The sequence below is a fragment of the Lepeophtheirus salmonis genome, chromosome 12 (assembly GCF_016086655.4).
Source record: "Lepeophtheirus salmonis chromosome 12, UVic_Lsal_1.4, whole genome shotgun sequence".
Classification (NCBI taxonomy): domain Eukaryota; kingdom Metazoa; phylum Arthropoda; class Copepoda; order Siphonostomatoida; family Caligidae; genus Lepeophtheirus; species Lepeophtheirus salmonis.
The window spans coordinates 1,114,289-1,134,026 of NC_052142.2; the positions used below are offsets into that span (position 1 = coordinate 1,114,289).

At 32.3% G+C, this 19,738-nt stretch overlaps 1 protein-coding gene across 29 annotated transcripts in view; it reads left to right on the plus strand.

The window, feature by feature from the left end:
- The window catches only part of LOC121126990 (extracellular serine/threonine protein CG31145), a 123,647-nt gene that overhangs the window by 13,320 nt on the left and 90,589 nt on the right, over nucleotides 1-19,738 (plus strand). The window contains exon 3 of one of the 29 annotated variants that reach the window (XM_071892495.1): nucleotides 6,692-6,797. The exons of the other annotated variants lie outside the window; for them this stretch is intronic. The gene's annotated coding sequence lies outside the window, so the exon portion shown is untranslated. The remainder of the gene's footprint in view (nucleotides 1-6,691; nucleotides 6,798-19,738) is intronic. 29 annotated transcript variants of the gene reach the window in all.

The following is a 19,738-nucleotide window of genomic DNA, read 5'->3' on the forward strand; positions in this document are numbered from 1 at the left end:
CGTTTGACTCTTTTAAATCTGCAGCTACTTCCAATGTAAAATCACCAGTAAAATTGTAGCTCATGTGATTTTTCAGAGGCATTTCTCCTCCCCAGGAGACTTCAAACTCTTTTATTACTTCCCCAGGCCCATCACAAAATCGTTTGAGCAGAGCCGAGAATCCGCCCAGTGTTTAAAAGACTTTGGATAAGCCCAAGTAAGGGCAGTAGGTATATTTTAATCCTTTTGTAACTAGAAAGTGGTTCAATTGGACACTCCAAAAGTGTTATGTATCCCACAATTTCCTGATCTAATAGGAGTTGTGGCATTTTCAAAAAATAGCAAATTATATCACGCTTAAGCACCACATTTTATTGGATTGTGTATTGTTTGAGTGGATATATTTTTCTTCTTTAAGATTTTAAGGAAATAATCTTCAATTATAACAATCTCAGAAGCTATATTTGGACAGAATGAAGATATTTGCAGCAAGTGGGTGATTTTGGCCATAAAATACGCGTTCCATGAGCTTATTCTATCCCATGTGCATGAATTTAGGTAAGCGTAGTGGCTTAAAGCTATTTTTATCCTTGAGACGATTTCTTTATTATTCAGACCCTAATAATTTGAGATTTTATCCAAAACTAAATTGTGTCCACTCTTTGTATATTAGGGAGCCATAAGGACATAAAAATTAGATTTTCTCTTGATCCACAGAAAGACCAGATATGTCGGAAAAACTTTTAAGTATTTGAATTAATGTTTTAATTGATTTTAGTTTTTTTTAATAGCACTTCCTGAAAACACCATAGCGTAGCACAGACATTTTTATAGTTATGTTCATCGTGAATAAGTTTGTCTAAGCATAGGATGAAACTTGTTACATACAGTGGATTCCCCTGGTGGACGCCCCTTTTATTCTCAAAATAACTGCTCTGGTTTCTATACCTTATGCCTGTTTTATTTCTTGCTAAGGTTATGCCGACTATTCCAATGTTATATTCTCCAAAACCTTTTCTGAAAAGCGTTTTGATAATGTATTCGTGTGATTAAGTATCACTGGCCTTCGCAAATTTCACAGCCATTAACGTCAGCTCTTGATAACTTTCTATACATGTTTGTAGAGTGAAAGAAATCCAGTTCATTAGCTTATGTTTTAAGAAGCAATACTGAGATTCATGTAAAATTGTATCCAAGACGTTGTTTATACTATTTAAAATAATGTATGTAAAAATCTTGAAAGGACAAGAAGGGTTTGCAAAGTAAGAGGCCTTAAATGTTATAAATTTTGCATCTTTATTTTCTCTAGGCTTCAGTATGATATTTCCATCAGACGCATATTCAGGAAAATATCCGACGCGTATTATCTTATCGTAAAATTGTAATAAAATAGGAGCCGTATAATGTATATATTATTAGTAACATTCAAAAGTAAAACTAAATGCTCAAGGATTTTCATTAGATATAGCGTTTTCTCTCACAGCAGTTATGATTTCTTGTATCGTTAAATGTTTCTCGATGAAATTATTATCATCTGCAGGAATTGTTAATTTACGGTCCACATTACATCTCAGTTCTTCGCAGAAGTATGCAGATTGATGGGTACATCTAGAACATTTCTTAAGTGCTGTACAATCGAAGTACTGATACAGCTCGGAGAAGAAGATTTTAATTTGTTTACATATTTCTGTAGGATCTTCAGATATTTCTACAAATGATTGACAAATCCTTGCTTTTGTTTCTTTTTTTTCTACATCATACGACATTGTAGTCTTGATTTGGATAATGTTGTGTCTTGACGAGGGAGAAACACAAACTTATTTATAGTTGGAGAGATCCAGGATGACCGAGAGACATGAGGAGAAGAAATCACGTGGAGGAATAATATAACACTTATTTATAAGATCATGTGTATTCTTTATAATACAAAACCATACTCTAATTTATTTACAAAATACACGACTATTTATACAATGTAAAATACAGTACTTATAAGAACAAGGGGAAAGGAAATATGAAATACATTACATCACCCCCCCAAGCACCAAATCCATGACAGTGCTTACTCAGGTTCCGCTCCATGAATAGCAGCTTATAGATCCGCTCCATCCATGTCCAGGCGCAGACAAACCGTTCTTTCTTGTACAGCAAATTTGTATCTACATAGACGTGCCGTGCTCTCAGCACGCGCACCTGAGAATGGAGAACAATACTCCTCATAGAGGTTTTAAGGACCCGAGCACCCTGCTCGTCCCAGGGAGAAATAACATTCACCCTTAACAAGGTTTTAGAGACACGAGCACCCTGTTCGTCCCTGGGAGACATAACCTTCACTCTTATAGAGGTTTTAGGGACCCGAGCACCCTCTTCGTCCCTGGGAGACATATCAATCTTGCTCGATGTACCCTCATCCAACTCAGGATGATCCAGAGGAGAGACCGTTGCACATCCATTATCCAATTATGTGAACGGGAGAGTAGGAAGAGCAAAGAACTAAAACTGCGTAGGACTAAATCTACTTATAATTATGTGGTCCCTGCCCCAGACACACACTTCACTTCTTGTAAGTGACCAAGGTTCTCTTCCTTCCTCCACGAGACCCAAACTGAGGCACAGTCCATATTGCTCCGCCTTCCGCAGACGAACGAGCGTTCTCCCTATCGACGAAAAAGGGCTACCCAACTCCAACAGGGCTAGCTTCGCCGACAATCCCACAGCAGGGAGATCACATGATCCTGATCCCATCCTTGTCGCCAATGTTGTGTCTTGACGAGGGAGAGACACAAACTTATTTATAGTTGGAGAGATCCAGGATGACCGAGAGACATGAGGAGAAGAAATCACGTGGAGGAATAATATAACACTTATTTATAAGATCATGTGTATTCTTTATAATACAAAAACCTACTCTAATTTATTTACAAAATACACGACTATTTATACTATGTAAAATACAGTACTTATAAGAACAAGGAAAAAGGAAATATGAAATACATTACAGATAAGTTTTTGATGTTCTTCATTTTTAATCTGGTTCTAAATGCTAGGTCAGAATTACTAAATATTTGATCCAGTTTGAATTTCTTTCCACGATCCAAAATGTCCTCTTTATTTATATTTTAAATGATATTAAATGTCCTATTCTTATTGGCGGCTTCTCGGGCTCCAGCCTGTCTGAATATAGTTTTGATCTTTGATAGCATCTTTTGTAGTTCATAGAAGACTTCGCATTCCGTTTTATATTGTATCTCGTGGTCTCAATTATTTCCATGATCTCATCATTGACTATGGGTATATCTAATAGCGATGAATTGAGTTTCCTACCTTTTTTATCTCTATGATTGGGAAATGTATCAAATTAATATTAATGTACAGTCTATTATGTTCGGATATTTTGGTATCGAATACTTTATATGACACAACAGATTGCTTTTGAGTACCCATGAATAGAAATAGGTCAATTCTTGAGGACGCTGGTATGAAGGATTTTTCAGAAGGCAAGAAAGTATGGCTATCATCTTTACGGTTTCACTTGCTTCATGGAGATTATATGATTTATTTATGGAGCAAAGTATTTTCTTTGTACGGGCATTAGTGTTTCCGTTAGGATTTGTAAAGTCCCTGTTAGTGTCCAATTTTATATTAAAATGCCCATTCATAATTGTTGGCCTATTAGTCGAAATTAGTAGAAGTTTTTCACTTTAAAAATCAGGATTGTCCGAATTTGGGTCATAAATTCCCAGAATATCGAAAGTAATTCCTCAAAGGTTGCAGGATACCTTATAAGGTTCCCATCCAATTCTCAAAATTGAATTGTTGGTTTGAAATTCTTGTTGATCAGCAGTGTGACTCCACGTTTCGGATTTGAAAGTTGCTTATCGAAGGCACTGAAAGTTAGATAAAAGTCAGGAGCACAAAAATGTTTTTCTAAACAACACCTAGTATCGGACAGTGTTACAATGTCAGGGTAATCAAGATGTCGTAGAAGTCTCAATAAATTGTACTTTCTCTCCAAATTTATCAGTGAATTACATTTGAGTGTTAAAAACGTTATGATTTCTATTTTTTCATTGTACTATACGATCAATTTCCATCGACTTTATTATTTCCATGAAAACTAGACACCCCACAAGAGCCTTCATGGTGGAGTTCTGGTTCACATGCAGGATTGTTCTTCTTTTGTAGTTTTGAAGACGAACTGGTTGGATCCAGATCTAGACCTAAGGGGCAAAATGTTTTTCTTAGAAAGAGCATTTGTAAAGTTTGCTGGGGAGTCAGTTTTTGGCAGTCCTAAGATTTATTTTTGGGACCTACCCTCCCTCCTCTTAGTCTCGGAAGTAAAAATGTGTTGTTCTCTGTCTACTCTTCTTAGAGTAGATTTCCCTTCCCAAGTGGCCCTTGTTCCACTTCAGAGGTGGACGATTTTGTACATCCGTTTTATTAGTGACAATTGGAATTTTTTCTTTCACCGTTGGGTGTCTAAGGTGTTTTTTAAAGTTTGTGCAATGTAAAATTCTTCTCTTGGTTTTTCTGCGCTCGAACGTACCTAATCAATTGGAGAAATGAGTTCAGAAGTTTTATTCGATTTATCTCCATTAATAATTATAATTGTTTTCTTTCACAACTTGTTTGTATTCGCTTATTGCTTATTTGTAGTCTTTTTTCGGTGCAATTCAGCCAAGGTTGTCAAAATCTAAAACATCTTTGGCAATGTAGTCTAACTCCGGGAATTCGGAGATTAACAAGACTTTCATGACAGGCATTATTTTGGGGATATTCAAGGATCCATCTACCACCTTAAAAATATAATTTGAGGTCATCCATTTCATTTTGTAATCCTTGAAGCATTCCTCCGCTTCTGAGTCTCCAGGATTTTGTTCTGGGTAGGAGTCAACAAATTTACTTACAAGTTATTTCAGTCTGTTTTCGTTGACTTTTTTTTCAAGTATTCACTGCAGTAATCCTGAAGTTTTTCTTCTTATCTAATATAAAATTGGCAATGTTTTTAATTTTCATATCAATGGTCACAATTTCACCCTTAGATCCAATTACGTCGGTTTTGTAACCTTTTTTAGTCTCTCCAGACATGGAAGAATGTCCATAGATGCATGTAAAAGTAAGAGTATGCAAATCCATATTGGGCGTGTGCGTTAGTGATTTTCTTTTGTTAAACCATAATTTATAGCTGCTTTTTAGCCGCGTAACTGGTTCATATTTACATTGTTGAAAGTGCGTTGGCTTTCTGACTCTATTAAGGCTATAAAAAAGTTTCCAACCGGAAACTTGCCCTAGTGTCTTAATGCCTTTTGACATTTCCCTCTCTCTTAGAAAGGACTCTCGCATAAGAAATGATCTTGCCATTATTTTCATGAAATTTACTCTGCGGGCGGACATTGGCATTTTCTTCCATTTCAAGGGATAAATTATATATGATTATAAATGAATATATATATATATTATACCTTCTTTGCGTAGATTACCCTACTAGCAGGAATAAACACGCTAATATTTTTTTGAAGAAGAAGGGAAAAAGGGGAAATTAAAATCCGATCACGTACAGTGAAAAGAATTAAATCCAAGGAAGGCAGATGAGACGAAGGACAAAAACCGAATCCAGTAAGTCTTACATCAAGTCGGTGAATCTGATGGAAATAATTTGATTTTTTAAGATTCAATAAGTTGACCAGAATACTTTGAGATTTGGTTATATTTGTAAATTGCTCCGAGTCATTTTGCTTCCTCATGTGTATTTTAGCTTGTTGGATTCGTTTTTTTTATATGCACTAGGGCTAAAATGCTGTCGTTGAATATTTTGAATCACTTGAAGTAGAGGTATGAGTGTGTCTTCGAAACTTCTCAGAAGGTATTTGATACCTTTGTCTTTGATATTGAAGATTATTTGTAGTCGCTCAAATGTTTGGAAGAGGATCATGAAAAACTTTGTAATTAATTTTTTTTTAAATAGATGAGAAGGATTGACTTGAAATATTGTATTAACAATTATTATTGTTATTTCGAAGAACTTTGCACATTATAATCTTCATACCTAAACAACAGTCCCTTTCAAAATAAAAATGTTATGTGATTTAGGATGTGTCATGTTTGGGTGTTAGAAAATGCCACGTTAGTAATTTCCATTCTTCCAAAATTAAATTATCTTGGTATTTTCACACCAATCATAGGATACAATAACTAAGGAAGAAACAGCAAAAATATAAAAATACACTAGTCGTAATAATAAACATAGTTATGACCTAGATCAATAGAAATACAAGGTTATACCATAAGGTGTTTCCCACTGATGTTTGACTTCCGTCATGCTTTTTAATAGTGACGTCAAAGAGTATTTACTGTTACTGTTAGAGTACCGTTGTTATACTTTTTGACTTAAAAATTTGTCTGTCTTACACAATTTTATAACAAGCAGTCGGTACAGTACATCCAATTGAAAATTCTTGCAAGCCCATTTATATGATGGTGTTAACTTGTATTACTATTAATCTTAACTACACCCACTAAAATAATGTTTCTTCCAAATTTTGATATTTTGAAAACTTTTCGCAAGATAAGATTATTAATAAGGTCAATAATGATTATTTATTCATTAATATTTCCATAGTAATGTAAAAAATCATCTTATATATAAAAAATAAACATATCTATGTTCCTCCTTCGTTTTTGGTGCCTTGTAACAATTTTTGTTTTCTTCTAGCTCTATCTACTATAAAAAATAAGATGCGAAGGGACGATTGTATGAGCCAGTTTATTCATCTTGGATAAACACTTATGAGAATTCAATCTGTTCAATAATTTTTTAGGTAGTAACATGAAGGGAGATTGTACAAGCTAGTGAATTCTTATTGGATTGCTGTAATTCAAATGAACACGTATTGCTGCAATTCAAATGAACACTTATTGCTGTAATTCAAATGAACACGTATTGCTGCAATTCAAATGAATACTTATTGTTGCCATTCAAACGAACATTTATGATGATTTAATCTTTTCAATAAAGAAAAAAGTGACATAGTATAACTAATATTATGAAGTACCCATAAGCATTCCATTGAAGCATTGGCTATTACTCAGGATACTAATTTATTAGGAAATAAAGTAATTTAAAGTTGTTTTGTAGTTTGTGCATGTATTAAGCAATCTTCACTTTAGGCAAGTTAGGAGTAAGTTAATATATTTACATGGCGTTGAACAGGGATTTATTTACAATTTTACAAAAGTTAATATAATAAACTTTTTAGATGAAGAAAAAACATAAACTAAAAAATCAAAAACAATATTAATCATACACTTGGTTTAGCTTCATATTGAGAGGATTGTTACATAAAAATCTGTTGATTGTTTTATGTTTACTGTCACTGATAATTTGATTATCGAACTTAAGCAATTTGTATCTTGGCATTTTCATTTTTAAATTGGTTCATGTGTGAGTGTTGGGTCATCTTCAAAGCAAGGATATTTGTGGGAGTATCGCCGTACACAATAACCGTTAAGAAATAGTTATGAAGAACTTTTTTTTTATCAGACACATGAAGCCACCATGCAAAATTTTTAATTTGGTTTTTACTGATAAATATATTTGGGTTTTGGGGTGTTTTAATTATTCTCTTGAATAAATTAAGTACTTTTACATTTGATTTAAATAAACAAACATAAATAATAAATTACATTATTTATTCAAATTTTTAAAATCATTTGACAGACAAAAACATTGACTATAACAACACCACCAGTATTTCGTGTCCAAATGCGTCGGGTCCTATTTATTTAGTATTATTTTTTCTATGAGACTGATAAAAAATGTAGATTTACAACTCATTCATAGTTGAAATTAGAGTATGGGGAATTGACAACTTAGACTGACAAAAAAATTAATCGGTATATTACTTTTATTGCATAGGATCCAATTCTAACAGTTCAAGAATTGGAAATGCTAGGACTCCTATAGGCAACCCCCTTATCTTACTAGAACAAAAAATGTTGGGACCATATCCCAACCTCGAAATAGCTACAACTCGCTTTCGTAGGAAAGAAAAAATCATATTTCTCAATTACTACTGTTATTCAGCTCTCTTCAATTAAAATAACTTCCACCGCCATTGCTATTATAAACACTAATTAGTGAGAAACGATAATGCGTCCTTGGCAAGACACAAGAGCAGTATTTGTTATTTTTAGTTGGCCATTTTCTTACATTCATGGCAAATGATGAGCTACGGCCCCATGATTCAGAATTATTGAACTGGTCAAGTTCATATTTTTGAGTTAATGTATAGTACTAAAAAATTTCATGTTCAATATGACCCTTCAAAAAGTGCCCTTCAGGCCACTTGTGCCTCTTCCGCAAAATAGGTCTCCCAAGGGGTTATCTTTTCTTAATTAATTAATTGGAACGGAACGCTCAAATCTCATATTTAGCGTTCAACGTTAAAAAAAAAATCCTTTCGTTTATTGAACTCCATGGAACGCTGTTCAATTTGGATTCCGCTCAGAAAACTGAGTATATTAATGTAATTTGAATTAATAAGTTAGTATATATAATTTTTTAGAGCTGTTTCACTGTTAAAGTTAAATTTGTAGGAATACAAGATCGATGTATTGTCCTGGTATATAAAATAAGTCATTCTGGTTTTGAAATATATGACGTTCACATAAGTTTCCATCGAATATCAAAGAGAAAGAAATAGATAGAGGACCAACTACTCTTGTCCTTCAAATACTAAGAAATTTATGATGCTGAATTCCTTAAAATATATAACAAAAGTGGGTAGCCACACAGCATAATCAGATATGTTACGCACAGTAATTCATTTGTAAATATTAAACCATTTGGGAAAACAATATCCTCCGGAAATTAATTATAGATTCAGGAAGCAATCAATCTTTATTTGCTGCTGCCACTACTCAACAAATCGAGGTGGACGACTTAATAAATATAGTATCAATAAAGAATGCAGATTTAAGTGTTGCTTAAGTAATTAAACAAACATAATCGCTTGAAAAATGTTACCTTCATGTGAAATTTTGTTAGAGAAAAGAGGAATCATGTTTAGCAAACTAATAGCGGAAAAACATCAATAAGATAGGTTTTATTATATATCAAAGAAACATATCAAAATTGAATAATACATTATACATTTTATGAAATGACGTAGCTCAATGGACAATGAACGGCCAGATAGAGAAAATATAATACTATTATGTTTTCTTTTACTTAATCAGTGCAACTCCATTTGACCAATTAACGGAACATTTAACTATATATTATTTATTATATTAAAGATGGGTCTAATATTATTTAATAAAATAGTTTCTATTAATGTTGTATTGTAAAGTTTTTGATTAATTGATATTTGTATATTAAGGTAACAATTATCAATCTTGTTAATGATCTTATTTTTGGAAAAGTTTCAATGTATCCTAATTTTGAAAAAATTATATGATTTATTGATTTATTTTTAAGATTAATAGAAATGTACGGAAATACCATCATGTTAACGGGGTTGTAATAATTTTCAATTTGATGTACCGTACTGACTGCTAGGAAAAACAGACATATTTGGAAGTCATAGAGTATAAAAATGGTATATTAACAGTGCATAATACTAGAAATTATATCATTAAAATTAATAGACTATACCTTTTGACATCACTATTAAAAAGCACAGTGGAAGTAAAACATCAATTTTAGTATATGTAATTTAGTTATGGTATAACTTTGTATTTATATTATCCTTGGGTGGAGCTATGCTTATTATGACGACTATTGTATTTGCTGATTCATCCCTAGTTTTTTGTCCTATGATAGGAGTAAAAATATAGTGATAATTTAATTTTGGAAGAATAAAAATTACTAAACTGGTATTTTCTAACCCCCAAACATGGTACATTCTAAATCACAGAACATCTTTATTTTGAAAGGGAGAATTCTTGATGGGTGAAAATTATATTATGCTAAGTTCTTAGAAATACCTGTCTTTAGTATCAAATTGTTAATACAACATTTCAAGCCCATCCTTCCCATCTAAGGTCTCTTCAAATAGTAATTATTAAGATTTTCATGATCTTCTTCCAAACATGTGAGCAAAAACAAATAATCTTCAATACAAAAGGCAGAGATATCAAATAAGTCGTGATAAGTTTTTAAGCCATACTCAAATCTCTCTTTCAAGCGACTTAAAATGTTCAACGACAGCATTTTACCCAAAATTCAATGTTAAAGAAATAAAGAATCCAAAAACACTGAAATACACACGACAAAACAAAACATATCGGAACAATTCACAAATATAAAGTAACCGTGAAGTATTCTGGTCAACTTATTGAATCTTCAAAATCCCAATTGTTTTCATCAGAGTCCCCAAACAATGAATGTATGCAATTTCAAGTGTCAAATATCTTTTTCTATATTATGTAGTGTTGAATAGGACTGATTTCTGAATCCGTATCCCTCCCCTTTCAGCAATAAAACGAATAAAATAAATAATGAGAGTATATAGATATTTGTCACATAACTCCTAATTCAAATTTCTGGTATCTTGTCTGTTTGAAAGAGGTAATGTCAAAACTTCAAAAGTTTAAATAATATATTTAGTAAATATATGGCATTAGCTACGTTAGTTACCATAAAAGACCCATAAGGACCCGCACCAGGAATTACACATTTTATTAGGAACAGACTAATAGAATTGCAGTCTTTTTAGTTTTTTAGAGAGAACCTGTACTATTATTGTTTCAGGGCAAACCAATAGAATGTAATGTAATTAATATTGTGATGCACATATCACGAGCTTTATGTATCCACAAGAAACTTTTACTTACTCTAACAAAAACGAATCAAAAACATGAAAGGAAATGAAAAAAATATATCAACTTAAAAGTTATTTATACAAGTTACCCTTAAGCTAACTCTATCACAAGCAACAAAAAGAATATCTACATAATATTCGTAAAATTATTTGTTGATGACAAACAAAATGTAGATCTTTTTTTTGGATTTGAATCTATATTTTATATTGTTAGTTATAAAAAATTTCGAATGACTCTGGGATTTGCATCTGGTAACTTGCAATGACCTATACTCATGCACCTTGAATACAAAACCCGACTTACTGGCCAGTAAGCATGATTATGTAATATGCAATTTTAAAAACTGATACAAAGAGTTGTATAAAATATACAATAGTCTATTTTATTGTGAAAACATTATTGCTGAAGGATATTTTGACGAAGGACAATTTGCCGAACGGAAATTTCACCAAGGAACACTTAAGACATTCGTAGAAAAATGATATATATATATACAAGGTTGTACCCTATCGGTCTAGCGGCTGTACCAGCTCAAGTGGTTTCGGTTCTTGAACCACTAGAACCGGAACCAGCAAAGTCAAACTGACACCGCAATATATTGCTTATCGGTCTCGCTTCTTGTGGTTATTTTCGTTTATTGTATTTTTTGTTATATTTATAACCTTTTATTATTCCATCAGCATAATTTTTTTTGTAAATTAAAAAAGTCGTTATCTTTATTGTATGACGCAACCTTCCATATAAAAACAAACATAAGAAAGAAATATTCAGTCCAAAAAAAATTCGTCGGTGCAATAAACGGAACATATAAGTTTCTTTTGAGAATTAACTAATTTTCAATTTGAAAACTATTACTACAAATGGATGAGTGAGTTTTTTTTTAATTTAAAAAGAAATATATTCGTATAATATAACTTTTAAAATCAAAGAAGTTGGTTTCATATTGTTATTATAAAAAAATTATAATAATTTGTTTATAATATTTAGACATAAACTTATAGTCAGAACCATGGCCCAAGCTTAGTCTGTCTTAGGGGGGATTTATTATATGTGCCCACCCATCATTGTGACAGGCTTGGTTATATTTGTAATAGGTGAAGTAAAAAATTCTTAGCGTTTTTCGCTAGATGTCTTTAGTTAGCTACATCTAAGCATTCTTACAGGAGCACGAGTGCGTTTATGAGCATTTAAGCTTCCAGAACAAGAAGCTTAAAACTCATAAAATTCATGAAATTTATATGTTTTTTTGGAATACTGATTCAGAAAATTGAATAAGAATGATGACATTTAAAACTCTTAGGAAGTTTTAGGAGATGCTATTGGAGTTATTTGAATGTTTGAGCATGAGCCCAATGTCTTCCCAGCAATCTTTTTGTTTTATTTCCAAATTTGAACTCTTAATTTTCTCTGTTTAAAAAATTAAAAGTCTAGACGTGTCTAAAAGTGTTCTTTTTGCCGAATAATGAAGGCAATGTTTTTTGGGGCGCGTGTATTTAACATATATAAACACGAAAAAGAAAAAATGAATATAAAAAACAAAGAAGCACCAAGACTGTATATATTAATTTGTTGTTAGTTGATGTTGAGAATAAGCTTATTTCGAAAGAAAAAAATAACAAATTATGTCATTTAAGACCTTGCTGCAAAGTACACTAATTAATCTGGGCGTGCGGCGTATTTACCATAATTAGGGACGTGAGACCACCCACTGGGGTCAAAACATAATTACTGACATTTTTCACAAAAAAAAAAAAAAACTTTCTCATGTTTCCTAAAGCTCAAAAATTGAGCTTTTCGTGGAAAGTGAATGGCGCAAAACAGTACCACAACCACGAAATTTCAATTTTTTAAATTCAAATTCTGAATCAGTACCCAAAAAAACATATAATCACAAGTTTTCATAAAAATACATCATGTTTGAAATATCCCTAGCTACATTTCACTATTGATACATTGCATATAAAAAGTTAAAGTATGCCTGAACCTTAAGCGTAAATTTAAAAAAGTTAATGCACAGTTTTGTGTTTGGTGAAGCCAATTATGTTACATGGTTCCAAAATGGGGGAAAAAAGTGACAAATTCTATACATACTTCAGTATCATTACGACCAAGGTGAAAAAGCGGAGCAGGCGTCCAATTTTTTTTCCTGTTTATGGACCTAATACAGTATCGAATGCACCATCAAAGCGGTGGTTCCAACGATTCGAAGGCACATATTGGATCTAAATCGGGAAATTCTAAATATGTTATATTTATTCTGAAAATAAAGCGAAAAGACACTCAGAACTTTTTACTTCCCCTATTATTAATTTAATAAATTTACATTAATTTTTTAAATCCAAAATATTTCAATTTAAGACTGGTTGCTCACTCCCTGTTTAAAAATTCAAATACAGTTATTTATTTATATCAGTCATCAATGTTTTTATGAATAACTACTGAAGGGTTTACATAGTTGTCCTTTGTTATTATTTATGGAAAAATGTGAGCTTCTGAGAATTCGTTGACTTTTAAACTTCCACTCATCTATATATCTAGTGCTTTATGGACAGAGTATTGAATGTTTCAGCAAAGACGATTGTCATTAATGTCACATTTCTCATTGCAAGGGTATGTATGGTAAAATTGATGTTTTTGAGGAATCCGTATTGAAAACTGTTCCCTTTTTTGTCTAAAAACATATTTAATGTATAAGCAACAATATAAGAAAAATCTTTACAAAGAGTTCTGTATTATTAGTTGACGTAAATTCTTAATATACTTTGTATCCTTATTTTTTCAATAATTAAAACAATGCTGCTTTCGGATGCAAAGTTAGGGATTTATCTGTATGGTAATACTTGTTCACAAAAACTGAACAAAATGGAATCTATGTGATTCACATATTTCTCATAAAATTAGAAGGTTAAATCAGAGGGTCTTGTTGCCTCATTTAGCTATGCTTGATTGCTTATTACATTTTTATTCTTTTTTTATTGTTATAATCCTTATTTAGTAACTTTTTAATGTTTAAAAAAAAATCATGAAATTAATTGCAATAATATTAATAAGAAGGGGGAAATTTTGCGTTCGAAATGAATGCGTAAACACTTCAGAAGTGAACCTAATGTTAATAGAAATACAAGGTTATACCATAACGCGCGTAAGACTTATGTTTGACTTACACCACGCTTTTAATATTGACGTCACAGTAGGATTTCAGGAATTACTATCGCTTGTATGGAAATTAGGAAGGCTGCTATCCCTATTTTTTCGTCAAAGGCTCTTAGTCTATAGCAAAGCTATAAGAGTCGAGTCCTGATTCGAATGTTTTTAATTTCATAGATTTGTCTCTGACTCAGAAGTATTTGGAATCGAATGCACAAGGATTAAGAAAAGATGGACTGTACTAGAGTGCTGGTCTCTATTCTTAAAGCAAAAATCATTCTATAACTTGCCCTATCCCTTAAGAATCTCTTTATGTAATGTTTGCAATTTCTTCCTCAACCCTTTTCTCCAAAATTTATTGGGCTTAATAGGACAATGAGACCCTCCCATTTTACTTGAACAGCAGAACAGAACAGAAAGTTACTATTCAAGCTATATATATGTCACATTTGTGGTTAAGGGATATGGATAAGAAGGACACTATAACCCCCATGGAAATTGAAATAGTATTTTGGATATTGTGATATGAGAAACTTTTCCTGCATTACTTGGCTGTGTGGACAATTGGTTTTATGTTCGTTAAATAATCAACTAATTATTCTCTACCTAAGTTTCCAAAAAATCTGACCCCTTAAAGAATTACGTAAAGGCTGCTGTTCCGAAGGAATAGATATCTGTTAGTATATTTATTTTTTTTAAATTTTATTTATATTTATATTTACATTGAAAAATATTTCTGTAAATGCATCGCATTGAAAATGATCATATTAATTAATAATATATATTCATTGATAATATGAATATGTACAGGGCTCGGAAGACAAACATGGACTGTTAATAAATGCTAATTATGTAATTGAAATAGAAAATTTTTGTAATTTTTTTCCTGCATATTCCGAATCTCCTGTCCTTTCTGCATAAGTAAACAATTATAAACATTTATCAAATCTTTTCATCATGAGTGAGCAAGAAGCAAAAAGGCAGAGGGTCTTAGACCTTCCGGATGTCAAAATTGAGGTGGCAGAGACTATGGACATAGTGAAGTGCTCAAGGAGCCTCATTTTCAAGGTGGCAAGATGAAAAAGGATAGAAAATACCTCTCAAGAAAAGAAGGGACTAGGGACACAACTTGAAAAGGGATTCTGAGTTTCTGGGGGACCTGAAGAAGAAGATCAAGGAGGACCCCACAAAATCCGTGAATCACCTCTCTAACGAGTTTGAAGTGGACGAGGAAACAATCAGGAAGGCTGTGTATTAGGAATTGGGATTTTCCTTTTACACAAGGACACCACGCCACCTTTTAACAGACACTCTGAAAGAAAGGAGACTGCAGAAGTGCAAGAAAGTTCGTGCATGGATCAAGGCCCACAAAATCCGTGAAACACCTCTCTAACGAGTTTCAAGTAGACGAGGGAACAATCAGGAAGGCTGTGTATGAGGACTTGGGGTTGTCCTCTTATACAAGGACACCATGCCACCTATTGACAGACACTCTGAAGAGGAGAGAGGTGCAAGTAAGTTCGTGCGTGGATCAAGGCAAATGTATTGTAAACATTTTATCTTACGAGGACATTTTCAACGTGGGCCAGGAATACAACCGTCGGAACGACTGTTGGCTTGGGGGATCACCAGAGGAAGTCAAGGGGGTATTCCGTACAAAACATCTGTCCCAAAAAATAGTCATGGAGATCGTGGTGTCCAACAGCAAGAAGATGCCTCCCTTTTTTTTAAGAATGGGAAGAAAATCGGCCAGGAGGCCTACTACATGGTGCTGAGATTCACCATACTACCATGGCTCAAGGCCACTTACTCAGAGGACAACTATATTTGGAACCAAGATGGTGCCCCCTCACACACATCGGCCCAATTCCAGAAGTTCTGCGCCGACAACGTAGCTGAGTTTTGGCCCAAGGACATGTGGCAATCATCTTCGCCGGATTTGAACCCGTTGGACTTTGCTGCGTTGAGTACTTTGGAGAAGGAGACTAACTGGACATTTCATCCGAACGTGGACTCCCTGAAGGCGACTATTGTGAAAGAGTGGAACAACTTGTCCCAAAAATTCATAACCAACTGGTGCAAGACTTTCCGCCGTCGTGTGGGGCATGTGATTGCTGCTGAGGGCGGCCATATTGAATGAACATGTTCACAATGGTCGTGTCTCAAAATTTTGTTACAAAAAATTTCAAAATGATTTTCCAAAAAATAAAACTATTGACATTTTTCTAAAATCCGTAATTCGGTCCACATTTTACTTCCGAACCCTGTATATTTCTTGTTGTATTTGCAGAATGAAAATCAACGTACATATTAAAGTGAGTAGTATGCTCTTTTACTTTTTATCATCCGACTTTGAAACAGAGTTGCAATGGAGTAATATCATAATAAAAAAAATAATTTTAAAGAAAACATCTATACCATCTCAAAGAGGGCAATAAAAAGTCATAGGACAAGCGCTTTATCTACGGCTGAAAATAGAGGACAAAGACAGATAAACATTTATAAGTCCCAATTTTGATGCCTCGGTAATATCTGCTCAATTAATCTATATCAAATCATTTTAGAAGCTGGAGTGCACATGACTAGTCAGATATGCAAACAATTTAAGCTCCAAAGTCTTATCTCTTAAGTCAATAGAAAGGCCAAATATACTACTAGCAGGTGCATTATTTCATGATTAAACTATCAACAGATTAATTCATTTTTTAACCAAAAACCCAGACTAGAAACAAACAGCCGAGTTTCTTTAATTAATTATGAATTTTTGGAATACTGAAAATTATAAGACTATTGAATCTTCTAAGGGACATTGAGACGAACGAAGAAAAGCTATTACACTTGGAGATATGTCATTGGTGGATTTTTTAAAGAAAAGTTCAAGTCTTTGGTAATGAAATGGGAGACTGTTAAACCAAAGGGTTGAGCAAAGAAACATTTAATGGTCCTCATCTATTTTTCCGATTTGGTACATCTTGTCTGCTTGAGCAGGTTAACGCTTCAAAATGAGATTTTTGAAAGTAAATCATCGTCTCTTGATCTTTTGTTATCGAGTCTGTCCCCTCAATAAGTTTTAAATGTATGTTTAGAGCAAATTAAAATGTCTTGTTCTCTGTCTTGTTAAATATTTTCTAATAATTGTAAATCTGACCATTGTTTTTCTTCCTTTATTGCAAAAATTGGGCATACGTTTTTAAATTTTATGATTAAGAATTTTGTATCTTTCAAAAATGATTAAGTGCGAAATAAAGTTGAAAAGAACACCACCAACACTCCAGCTAAAAAGAAAAATAACGAAACTCCAATCAAATTGAGGATTTTTCTTCAATTATTATGTATATCGTTCTAGCTATTTTGATCAAATAAAAAAAATATCATTGATTATCACATAATCAGTCCTATTCATCTATGTATTTAACAATAAAAGCAACTTAGTAGGGAGGAGTAAGAGAATATGAAAAGAAAAAGAGAAATATGAAATAAGAAAAATAAATTATATAATTTCTATTTCTCCTTGTATTCCATGTTTTTATCTTATGCGCTTAATACAATATTAATATTAGAAATTATTTCATTAAATAACTTATGCAAATATCAAGTTAATTCTAAAATTTCTTCACAAACCAACTTGAAATATATTTTACTACAATTGTGATGACAAAAAAAATACACTGGTGTCACTTGGATAATTTTCAAAAAACAGGTTTTATTATTTTTTTCTCAACTTAAAAAAAACAAACCTCTTCAATGGAATAAAATATGATAGCGTTAACTTTGTAAGACACATATATATTATTATTTTTATCACCTCCATAATTTAATAATAACCAAGAAATTTACATGTTTTGGTCCAAACTTCAAAGGCTTAAAATTTTAAAATTTAAAAAAAAATCAACATGAAATGTTTTAATCAAAGTTGAATATCCTAAATATCTAACTATTTTTTTATTATTTAGGTTATGTAACTTTGACCAAGCAGATCTGATAACCAAATCAGATTTATCATTCAAAAAGCGACATAAATTTTATCCTGTCGGATATCAAAAATTGGTTGAAAAATAAACCTGTTTTTTGGTTGATGTCAAAGTTGTACACCTTTATTCTCTTATTTTAAAAATGTATATTCCTTTGTATGTATATCTTCATTTGCATTTAAAAAAAGACAGTGAAGTGTTTCATGTTATAATATGATATCAGCATAAAAACATCCTAGAATTTTAAAGAGAGGAAAAAGCCGGCATTGTGTGTGCCTGTCTAAAAAATCTTTTTCCTTTTTTCCCCATCCTTTTGACTGCTATTGACTCTGATTATATGTAGTTAAATTAACTTTTGATTTATACATTTTTGACTAAATTAATTTAGGATTGCAATTTTTTTTCCTTGTGCGAATCTGGCATGGATCCCCTAATTGGCTGCTAGTCCTACATATAATAAAAATATTGTCGTTACGTCTGTTAGAAATCGTAGTCTAAGTTTGTGGCTTATAGACTCCAAAACCAGAAGAGTTTCGACTATAGTTCATATAATAAAATTTGTAGACCATAGAAAGATGAATTAATTAGACTAACTTTTTTTATTAGATATGTTCTGCTAAGATCTTGATATATCCGTTACAAAAAAGTAGGAAAATTACCTGTGCTCATTTATTCAACCTTTGACTGTAAAAAAAAGTGTCAAAATTTTGTGTTTTAACTATCCCACTTTTTAATTACGCTTATTTGAAACAAATTTTGTAATAGAAATAGACAGTTGTATTCTTATAGTCTATAAAATAAAAGTCTACGTCTTCTACTATTTTTTTTTTCAAAACCTTATGCCAAGGTCTGGAGAAAACCTTTAAAAAAAGTTATAATTAGTCATGGTCAGTTCTTCGTGTTAAATTAACTTTAGAATGTTAATGCTAAATTAATTTAATTATTGAAATGTCCGAATTGGGCACAGAGCCCATTATTGGCTGCTAGTCGTGTATATATGTTGTATAATAATATTAAATCTGTTACTGTTTTAGAAAACGTGTGTTAGTTGTGCGTCGATAGACGCCAAAACTAGCAGGTGTACGCATATAGTTCATAAAATAAAAGTTGTAGAACATGAAAAGGAGTAAATTTTTTTCTTCAAATCTTAGTTGAAGGTCTGAAGAAACCAGTTCTATTAAAACAGGGACGGCAAAAACGAAATACCATCTTTACAGTAATAAACTGGATAAATTTATAACTGTAAATAAGTTTTATTTATGTGTTAGCTAACTTTTGCAATTTTGCAAGTTTTCAAAATGTTCACTTTTAGCCCATTTTACAAAGTTAGGGTATAATGATGATTTAACTCCTAGAGGGTTTCAGGGGAATGATGAAGTATTCTTCCCTTTCGAAGCAATTATAAATATTTAAAATTTTTTTTTTTTTTAATGGAACGATAAATCCAATTTGATGGAAGGTTTTCATAATTATAGCATATTTGAATAAAGGAATTCACCGTTTAATTTGGTACCCGGTATAAGTGCTATCACATCCATGTAGTTTCCTCTAACGGATTTGATCATATATTTAAGGACAGTTTTAGTTGTTTGCTACCTCTAACAAACTCGAACCTTCCTGCAGAGTAGACCTCATCGATTATAAGATTGACATTACACTCTCTGCTGTTAAGGTGTTTCATCCTTGTTCCAAAATATTTAACTATGGATGATGGTAGTGCAGTCTCTACAGTAACTGAAGTAGACAGAGTTGTAAAATATTTGGGACATGAACTGTAAGGCAAATCGACATGTTGATTTAATCATAGTAGGCCGTAC